At 44.6% G+C, this 9,738-nt stretch overlaps 1 pseudogene; it reads right to left on the bottom strand.

The window, feature by feature from the left end:
* Nucleotides 1–8,512: 8,512 nt before the first annotated feature.
* LOC107689741 (uncharacterized) lies at nucleotides 8,513–9,430 on the bottom strand (annotated as a pseudogene).
* Nucleotides 9,431–9,738: the final 308 nt, after the last annotated feature.

Genomic DNA, 9,738 nt, shown 5'->3' with positions numbered 1-9,738 from the left:
AGAACTAGTTAATTACAGACTGATCTCGAATCTCCCTTTTCTGTCAAAGATACTAGAAAAGGTAGTATCCTCACATATATATTCCTTCTTACAGAAAAATGGTATCTGTGAGGATTTCCAGTCAGGATTTAGACCGTATCATAGTACTGAGACTGACCTCATCACTAGTCACAGGTGCGTGTGTTAGACGGCCACCAACTCTGATTAGTCCATCTTCACCCAGAACAGGATTCAGCTTAATTAATGGACTGCGCTGAGAGATTTCAACATGTCTCTTGAGAGCACTATACTCCTCAGGAAAGACAGACTTATGGACTGAGAGGATGATGACCTTTTTGGCTTGGGCCAACTCATTCAGGCGGTCAGGTTGATCACATTTATGCCAGCCTATACGTTTACACGTCCGCCCTTTAGTCACAGAATGAAAGGAGCGTGCAATATGGATAAAGCACATCACTGCTCTCAACAGAGATTTCCACATAGAAAAACGTTCAAACCATTCTGGGTTGAGTGGTTTCTCAGTTACACTTGAGGCAGCAGTGCTCACATGAGGTAAAGGACGAACCTCAGAATCTGTCTCTGGATTCACCAGCTCAAAGGTCTTTTGCAAAGTTAAATTGCTTACTGAAGGTTTATAAAGAAAGTGCGGTCCTGTCAGCCACGTGGTGTTTGCAAGAAGAGAGGCTGGAACAGACCTAGAGGCACAGTCAGCTGGATTGTGCTCGGTAGGCACGTAATGCCATTGCTCAGCCTTTGATGACTGCCTGATTCTCTGGACACGATTGTGAACATACACGTAGAACCTCCTACTTTCATTGTGTATGTAACCCAATACGACCTTACTGTCGCAGAAAAACTTTACAGAGCCTGGTTTGAAATCAATCTCATCCAAGATTAAATCTGAGATCTCGACAGCTAATACAGCTGCGCAAAGCTCTAACCTAGGGATAGTAGGTTCATCTGGAGGTGTTAGTTGTAATAACTTGATTACTTTTATTTTATTTTAGGGAATTAATTACTAGACCCAGAATATTGGAGTCATGTGCTGGGGGTGATTGGTATAGATACCTCATGATATTCACGTGGTGAATCCACAGCTTATGGGGGCCTGTTTCACAAGACAGAGACCTTACACAGTTTAGCTTTACCCAGAATGAAACCAACATTAATCTGTCCATCTTCGTGGGTAGTCTTGAGGTATGCTACTGCTCCAATAGCCTTGAAAGAGGCATCTGAAAATATGCACAGCTCTGTAGATTTTGCTTTTGAGAGTGACTTCAGGCTGTATGTCCTCTGAACATGAATTCTTTCCAGGTCTTGCAGTGAATTTCCCCACATTTCCCACTCTCTGCATTTCTCTTTGGGGAGGGGTTCATCCCAGTCATCTATTCCTTTTGACAACTCTCTCTCAACAGGAATCTTCCATGGATCGTGACAGGCGCTGCAAAGCCTAAACGTATCCTGAGGACTTCAAAATCAAGATCTTTGACACCTTTTACACAGTCTTCAGATGGAAAGGCTGCCAACACCACCGGGCTGTTTGACACTATCTTGTGAAGCCTTAGATTCGATTCTGCTAGAGACACTTGTGTCCTCTGAAGTAGATCAATAGCTTCAAAAGCAGTTGGAAATGATCTTAGACCGTTGTCCACATAAAAATCTCTCCTCACAAAGTTGTAGGTGTCAGTTCCATGCACAAGCTCTCCTTCTTTGGCAGCCCGACGAAGTCCGTAAATTGCCACTGCTGGGGAGGGGCTATTTCCGAATACATGGACTTTCATCCTACATTCGATTACATCCTTGTCGAGATCATTATCACGGAACCATAGGAACCTCAAATAATCTCTGTGGTCTTCCTTCACTGTGAAACAGTGGAACATCTGCTGTATATCGACAGTCACAGCAACAGGACACCTAACAAGCTATTGTTTAAATCTGGTCCTGTCAAAAGGATGCCGTTTAGTGAGAGACCCTGATATTGTGCGCTGGAGTCAAATACCACTCTAAATTTTACAAATTTTTTTTTAGGATGATAAACCCCAAAGAATGGTAAATACTAACGTTCCTGGTCATCACTTAAGAGAGGAGCATACTCAGCATGATCGTTTTCAAACAACCTTTGTATAAAATCTGTTAATTGCTGTTTCATCTCTTCTCTGATCTCTTCAGCAGAGTGTGACGGAGAGAGTAGAGCCGAGAGACAGCATGCTCTCTGTTATTGGGAAGTAGTGGCCTTGGGTATCTGAAAGGAAGAGGACCCACCCAGCTACTGTCACTATCTCTGAAAAAATCGTTGTCCATGATCTCCAGAAAAATATGATCCTCAACAGAAAGAGCAGGCTTGTTGTCATCCCTTGTGCGCTTGAACACCGAACAGCCAAGGTAATTTCCTTTGCTTGTACATGCACCCTTGTAGATATGAGGGATTCTTTGTACTTTAGCCGTGAGATTGAAGCTGTCCTTCACATTGACGCGACTTTGACATGGGGAAAAGTACGAGGTTCTACCATTGTCCAGCACATGTGTCTTGTAACTCAACACAGTTGGTTTGTGAGAATCGCCCAGCCTAAATCTGTTTTAATTGCAAAAGGAGCATTATGAGGCCCATTTATCTGGTGTCTCACTTTATGGACTCTCAGAGTATCACGACCCAACAGCATGAGGATCTGGTCATTGTCATCCATTTCTGGAATCTCAGAAGCTATTCTTTTAAGATGAGGATGATTTCAAGCAACCTCTGGAGTAGGTATTTCTACCCTGTTATCCGGAATGTCATTGCACTCAATTAGAGTAGGTAGTCTCAAGCTAATATCACCGATAACAGGCTCTATCTTAAATCCATCAGCTCTCCTTCCAGAAGCTTCAATAGTCCCAGCACAGGTTTTCAGAAGATAAGGAGAAGCCTGACTATTTATGCAAAAAAGCTAAAAAAAACTCTGATCTCAATATGGACCTGTTACTCTGGTTATCGACCATTGCATACATCTTAACAGAGGCTTCTGGACTGCCCTTAAGGATACACTCTGACTAAGCATATCTTAGAACAAGATTTGGCTGGCGAACCTTCCCCACATATCTTGGTACAGGCGCTGTTCACGGGAGGTGATGAACATTCTTCCTCCCCGCCATGCTCTGAAGAGGAAACTGAAGTCTTGGAGACCCATGGTGCTGGTTCTGGGTGGAGGGCAGCAGCGTGATCTTCACTGTCACATTCTGTACACTTGACTACAGGTTTGCAATTACGTGCAATGTGAGAAGAAGATGCACAACATCGAAAGCAGATACCATTCTCCTTCAGGTAGGCCTTACGTATCTCCAATGGCTTCATTCGGAAACTGCAACATTTTCTCAGTGGGTGAGGTTTCTTATGTATCGGGCAGTTCTTAGAGCTTTCATCACTGGTGCCTGAGTCCTTAGTGGGGTAGGCCTTTTGAGAAACATCAATTTTATGAACAGAAATGGGCATTCTCTGATGTGTTTGCTTGCTCAAGAATTTCTCACCTTTAGGAAAACTAGCAATTGAAAAGCTTGGATCATTTCTGGCTTTTGCCTCGTAACAGACAAAGCTAACAAAATAGCAGAATGGAGGAAAGATGCCGTGAGAGAGCCATTTCTCTTTTTCAACTATAGGATTTACACCTCTAGGGGTGTCCAGATATGTTAGGCCAGGGAGATAGCCATCTTGCTTAGCCACCTGTAGTTATGTGAAGAGATCAGACCTAACTCTCTTAATTTGACATAGTCCTTGCTAAGAATCTTGGGAAAGTTTTCTAGCCTTTGCAGGAGTGCATTTTCAATTATCACAGGAGCACCGTAACATTCTTTTAATCTTTCCCAGGCCACATTTAGTGCTGCCTTAGGATCACTGACATGGGCTGATCATAATTTTTTCACATGGTCAGATGATTATTTGCCGAGCCACCTAAGAAGCAGGTCCAACTCTTCACCAGCAGTCAGGCCTAGGCCCTCTGTGGCTCCAACAAAGGCTGATTTCCATGCTCTAAAACTCTCAGGTCGGTCATCAAACTTAACAAGACTTGTGTTTACAAGCTCACGATGTGCTAGAAATTTAGCAAAATCCAACATACCTGAGGCTGCATTCTGGTAAATTGGTGTTGATTGAGGCCATGCCATGACAGGTTCTCTATGAGAGAAACATGAAGTACATGGGTCATATACTTCCTGCTTAACCTCATCCATGACTGACTGATCAAGTGGCTGAGATGGCAGTTCTGTGAACACATCTTAATTTTAGAAAGTCTGTGAGCAGTACGGTTAATGTCCGAGTCCTCAGGATACAAATTGTTACTGAAACTTGAATTCTGCATGTCTTTTTCTTTTGGCTTATCTGCATGTCTTTTTCTTTTGGCTTATCTAAGTTCACTCGAGTTTGAGTTTCAACATAGTCTTCGGTGCGCTCCACTCTGCTATGTGAAGACACAGAGAAGCTAGCGCTGGAAATACAATCCTCAATCGCTCCTACAGCTGCTTCCATCACTTCTGCCTGGGCCAGCACAGCAGCTTGTTCCTTTTCGTGTTGGAGCACTTCCAAATCTGCCTCCATTTTAGCCATGTCCAGTTTATGGGTCATTTCTAATTTAATTTTGTCCAGTTTGATTGCGTTCTCTTTCTTTACAAACTGTACACGAGTTCATGCTGCTTCTGCTTGAGCCCGTGCAGTGGCCGCTGCAATGCTAGCTGAAATCCTTGACGACCGCGATGATTGTGATGTTCGTGATGAACGGGAACATTTTGAGCCTGCCTCAGAAGCTCGGTCTATGATACTCATGGTTTCCTTTGCATTTTCCAGGCTGTAAGTTTCTCATCGTGGTTCATAATGCAAATGTGACTGCAGTCTTCTGCCATGTAACTTGATTAGCTTGTAGGATTATCATCTTTTTACTGTACTGTTCTTCTCGCATGTGTGAATGCAATTTAATAGTCAGCCAAACTCCATCCATAAAATACAGATGAGTCAGGATTCATCTTAGTCTTTGTCATTTTAATAAGATGCCATTGAGATGTACATTAAGAATTAGGAGTAAAACTGTAAAAGAAACAGCGAACAAACAATAATCAGAATAATTACACAACAACCAAAGAATATGCATACAAGCAGCTCTGAGACTTATATCTGAGAAAAGGCTCAAATGTTATCGATGTAATCAATTTACTTAAATGAGATTACCAGATAACCAAAAATAGCGGCAAATACAAATATTGACTCGTATAGAGAAATTGTCTTATCAAAGTAGAATGAAATCAACACATTGAGTGTAAAAGGAGCATATCTCGGCAAAGGAGAAGTGCTCACTAACACAGATTTAGACAGATTTGTGAACAATATTTGAGAGAAATAGGCCTTTTGTGTACATAGAAAAAGTCTTAGATCTTTGAGTTCAGCTCATGAAAAATGGGGGCAAAAACAAAAGTGTTGCGTTTATAATTTTGCTCAGTATATTTTCTTGACCTGGTAAGGACTCTAGCCGCTGCATTTTGGACTACCTCTAGCTTGTTTATTGAACATGCAGGACAACCACCTAGCAGTGCATTACAATAGTTCAGTCTAGAGGTCATGAATGCATGAACTATCTAAAAAATAGACGATAAAGAATTAACTTGACGGAGCTCAAACTCAAAACACACGGCAGCAACAAACAGGAAGTTTTAAGTTTTAAGACCCTCAGCAGCCTTTCCTCGTGTTCTTCCAAATCCTTGGAAAACACAATTATGTCATCTATAAAGACAAGAACTTCACGGAGATTGATATCTGCCATACACTTTTCCATGATTCTCTGAAAGGTGCTGGGCGCATTAGTGACACCTTGAGGCATACGGTTAAACTCGTAGAACCCCACAGGACACACAAGCGCAGTCTTTGCTTTGTGCTTCTCCTCTACCTCAATTTGGTAGAAACCAGACTTCAAGTCGAGTACTGAGAACCACTTGGATCCTACCAAAGCCATAAAAGTGTCCTCCAATTTTGGGAGCGCATAAGCATCTTTTATGGTTCGTTGGTTTCATTTCCAACAATCTATACATAACCTAATGTCGCCACTCTTTTTCCTCACAACAACAATTGGTGAGGAATAGGGAGACATTGATTCTTGTATGACCCCTACGTCAAGCAATTCCTGCAGATGTTCCTCCATGTCTTCCGGGTGTATAGGCCTTGGCCGATGTTTGAATGGTGTCTTGTCCATGAGGTTAATTTTATGTTTAACCTTATCAGTGCACCCAAAATCTTGAGGATGTAAGGAAAAGACATCTGGCATCTCCCTTAACTGTCCAATAAGCCTGTCTTTCCATTTGCCAAAGTTGAACTCAAGAGAGGACTTTGGAATGGGTTCTGTTTCATCCACTTTGTTGGACTGTTTATTTAAAATCACAGACTGGACAGCCTTTAATTCAGCTACAATACATCTGGAAGGAATTGTAATGTCGTGAGCGGTAGGATTGGAGATTATTTGTGGAGGGCATCCACCTCACTCAGGATCTGTTCGATTTGTGCATTGGGTAGGGTTCCCCCATTGTTGAGTCATTTGAGGGGCTCTGGGCCTTGATGGTCACCTGTGTGGGTGATTCTATCACAGGCTGTGTTGAGACAGTGTAGACAGCCAGGTGAGTGTCACCTGTTAGCTCTGATCGGCAGATGCTTTCTCTGGGCACTGGCAGAATAGAAGTAATAGCAATGATTTCATTGGGTCTTGTGAATGTTACTGTGTCATCATATTCATCTGACATTAGTTGGGCTGGTATGGGGCCTATGACAGGTACCGTTAGCTCAAAGTCGTGGAACGGCTGGTTGATGAGCCATCCCAGGTGACTGGCTTTGGGAACGTTGATGTCTTTGGCCGTACAGTTGTTGAACAACACATACACAGCACGGGATGACACTTCAATGAGAGGTGTGGCTTCCAAGGTCAGTCCTAGTCTTAGGCAGGTCCTGGAAGGTTGGAAGAAGACTAGCTTACTGTTGAGAGTTTGGCCAGGTCGCATGTTGAGGCGTACGCTTGACACTCTTGCTGAAGACAGGTATCGTAGCTTCTTGCTCATTGATCATGGCACATGCGTCTGGCATTGTTTGACTATATCGAATGTTCTTGAGGTTGACTGAAGTAGTCAGTTGGTGCGACAGGGGAGCCCATATGACGTTGTTCAAGATGTCCACACAGGCATTCAGCCGGACCATGATGTCCGCTCCAATGTAGATGTCATGAGGTAGATCAGGGACAACGAGGAAGTAGTGACTCAGGTGTCTGTTGTTCCATCATATGTCCACAGCACAGATGATCTTGGAGGTATCCATGGTTGTCGACCAGGGACTGAGAGGGAAACGGCTGTGTCTTGAGACATGTGGGAGGCTCTGCTGTCTTTGCTTCAATGCTCTGAAAAGCTTCAGGCTGATAGCAGAGTTCTCCGCCCACAGGGATAGTGCTGCATCGGACACTGATGTGTCGTGGACATTTATGGCAATCATGATTCGAAGGGGGCCTGAGTCTAATGTCAGGTGCCTGCAATGAGCAGAGGAAAGGGTCCTGGTCCTTGCGGCTTGGTGTTTAACTTGGCCCTGGCCCTGGCTTTGACATTGCATCATCAGTTCACAGTTAGGTGAATTGGGGCCACATGTTTTAGTTGTAGGCCCGTGTGGGAATATGCTTGAAGTTTCAGCTCGCACCTTTGGAGTTTGAGGGTGCTATTACACCTCTTTGTTCTCTCTTGGACTTCTTCAAGGAGTTCGGTCGACATTAGGGTGATGTCGGCTCACGTGTCGAGAAGGGCATCAACTTTGATGTGGCGTTCGATGATGATGGAAAGGTAAAACCTTCTTGCTATAACTTTCTCAATGAGGTCACCCAGGAGTTTGGGATGAGAGAGGTAGGATGTCAGGACTGATCTGGTGTTGTTCTTCGGAGTGGCAGACAACCAAGACAGCACTTTCGGGAACTTGAGTGGTTTCGTCAGCAGGTGTTTGTTGAACGCTGCTGTGATCTGACGCATCAGGTGTTGGGTCAGTTTCTGACTGTTTTGCGGGTTGTTCAGGTAGGATTTCTTGTCCGTCTGAAGTTATGGAGGTTACAGTGCTCTGAGAGTGAGGTGAAGAATTGCTGTTCTCTGTAGTTTGTTGGGTCAAGTGGTCGCTGCCTTCTCGTCCGGCTGCTAGTCAGGCTGAATCTGGTTTGTCTTTCTTTTCCCACTTCCGATCCTCCTCCTTGCTTTGGAAGAACTCTTTCATCATCATTTTCATCAGTTCTTGTGAGTCAAAACACGGTGATGTCTTTTGTTCTTGTGTGGATTCAGTTTGAGCTCGGTCAGCTTGGAATCTTTGTGAATTCTTTCGTCGATTCCTGGGACTGGTTGCTCCCCTCTTGAGTTTCCAAATGAGTTTGGCTGATTCCATGATCTCTCCCATTGATTCTCATGAGGTTTTGATTGGTCCCATGATTTCTCCCAGTGACGTCCAGGTGAGTGTTGTCGTCCACCTGGTCCATCCCAGCGGTTGTTCCTCTGTTTATGTCGGGTACCAGCATGGGAGTCCCGTGTCTCTGTGGGACGAGGGTGCATTCCACTCTTTGGGTGGCGGCTTGGCATGGTCTTGATGTTGGGCGCCCTCTAGAGGCAGCCCTTGACTTTGAGTGTTGAATTCAAGAACTGCTGTGGATTTGGCGCCCTTTTCTGAGGCTATCTTTTGTTTATCGATATCTTGCAGGTAAGCTTGGACATCCTGGCTACCTGGCACCCTTGGGGTGAATTTGCCAATGTTCCTGGCGAGCTTCTCGAGGTCTTTGAGGCCCAAGCCATACGATGATCTGTGGCTGGCTGGAGCGTCTGACTCCTCTTTGATGTAGTCCAGCTGTCGTGTTAGGCGGCTGATCTAATTTCTCGACTCATCCAGGTGAGTTTCAAGGGCTTTAATTCTGCTGTTCTTGTCTCTGAAGTCAGCTTTTGCCTTTTCCAGGAGCTGTTCTGCATACTGTAGCTTGTTGGAGACATCAACGTAGTCTACCTTGCCTTGTTCCATTTCTTGGGTAGTAGCTGCTAGGGTCTCTTTTAGTCTGGTGATCTCCTCCTCGGCGCCTTGTTCCATCTCATCGGGCCCTTCCTGTCATCCCTGAGCCTCAAGTTCTAGCTGTTCGATGCGTCGTTGGGCGCGTGTCAGCTCCTGCTGGAGATGGGCGGCGTGCCTGTCGCTCAGCTTGAGGGTGGCGATGAGTGTGTGACTTAAGGAGCCAGTGATCTTGGCTAGTTCTTTGTGACTGTAGCTCTGACTTGGGTCTTCTCTCATAAGGCTTGTTATGTTGTCATCCAGCTGGTCCTGTGTCTGATGCCTCAGTGTTTCAGCAGCCTTAGGTAGGAGGCTGTCTGTTGCAACACTTAGCCATGTCTCGAGGTCCTCCCAGTGGCCTACAGGGTCTGTTGTGCGAGACATGTTTTGACGAGTTGAGGGAGATCTAGAAACGAGACTGACACAGACCTTGAAGAGGAGAAAAACAAAACACAGCAAGGCAACGCAAAGGCGTAAATGTGCAATGTCAGGTGTGGGCTGATGTTGAGTGTGTAATGGGCAGGTGAACGTGGTTCTCTGCTACTGTGATCCTCTGGTGGACATGCTTCTAATTTGTAGTCTCTGCGGGGAAATTAGTAAGCACACACAGGTAGCACAACTAGAGAACAGAGGAAGAAAAGAAGAATAAAAAACAGAGCAAGGAACAGAATAATAATTGGCTGCTTCCACTT

This window comes from Sinocyclocheilus anshuiensis, unplaced genomic scaffold, assembly GCF_001515605.1.
Source record: "Sinocyclocheilus anshuiensis isolate Anshui unplaced genomic scaffold, SAMN03320099.WGS_v1.1 scaffold1014, whole genome shotgun sequence".
In the NCBI taxonomy this organism is placed as follows: Eukaryota; Metazoa; Chordata; class Actinopteri; order Cypriniformes; family Cyprinidae; genus Sinocyclocheilus; species Sinocyclocheilus anshuiensis.
Note: the sequence above shows the minus strand (reverse complement) of the source record. Positions and strands in the feature narration are given on the sequence as shown.